This window comes from Neophocaena asiaeorientalis, unplaced genomic scaffold (genome assembly GCF_003031525.2).
Source record: "Neophocaena asiaeorientalis asiaeorientalis breed wild unplaced genomic scaffold, Neophocaena_asiaeorientalis_V1.1 scaffold443, whole genome shotgun sequence".
In the NCBI taxonomy this organism is placed as follows: Eukaryota; Metazoa; Chordata; class Mammalia; order Artiodactyla; family Phocoenidae; genus Neophocaena; species Neophocaena asiaeorientalis.
This window is the reverse complement of record NW_020171808.1, coordinates 2,464,922-2,465,702: the sequence shown is the minus strand read 5'-3', so window position 1 is coordinate 2,465,702 and position 781 is coordinate 2,464,922.

Here is a 781-nt window from a genome sequence, read left to right as displayed (position 1 = left end):
CAGGGGACACGGGTTCGAGCCCTGGTCTGGGAAGATCCCACGTGCCGCGGAGCAACTGGGCCCGTGAGCCACAACTACTGAGCCTGAGCGTCTGGAGCCTGTGCTCCGCAACAAGAGAGGCCACGATAGTGAGAGGCCCGCGCACCGCGATGAAGAGTGGCCCCCGCTTGCCGCAACTGGAGAAAGCCCTCACACAGAAACGAAGACCCAACACAGCCATAAATAAATAAATTAATAAATTAAAATTAATATCTGCTTAAAAAATTAAAATTTAAAAAAAAAAAAAAAAAAACAGTATATGGCACGAGTTCCCTAGTGGTCTAGTGATTAGGATCCAGCACTTTTACTGCCGTGGCCTGGGTGTGTGGTGTGGCCAGAAAGTAAATAAAATAAGATAATAAAAACAGTATATGGCATGCCCAAAGGGGTAAGTGAAAAAATAATTTCCATCTGAAAAGAACAAAAATTTTTGAAACACAATAATAAAAATTGGGAAAAGAACAGGTGGATTTTAAAAGCAACCATTTAGAAATCTTCAGAATATTAAAATATTGTCAAATTAAAAACTCTGAATAGACAGATTCTAATCTGGACACTGGAGAAGAGGGATTTAGCAAGTTGGAATGGCTCTAATTCATCCAGAACACAACACAGAATAATTTTTAAATATGAAAAGCATGGAAGATATACCGGCAGACTTAAACATACATTTATGATAAGCGTTCCAGAAGAGGATGAGAGGAATGTCAAAGAAATGAGTTTTTTTTTTTTTTTTTTTTTT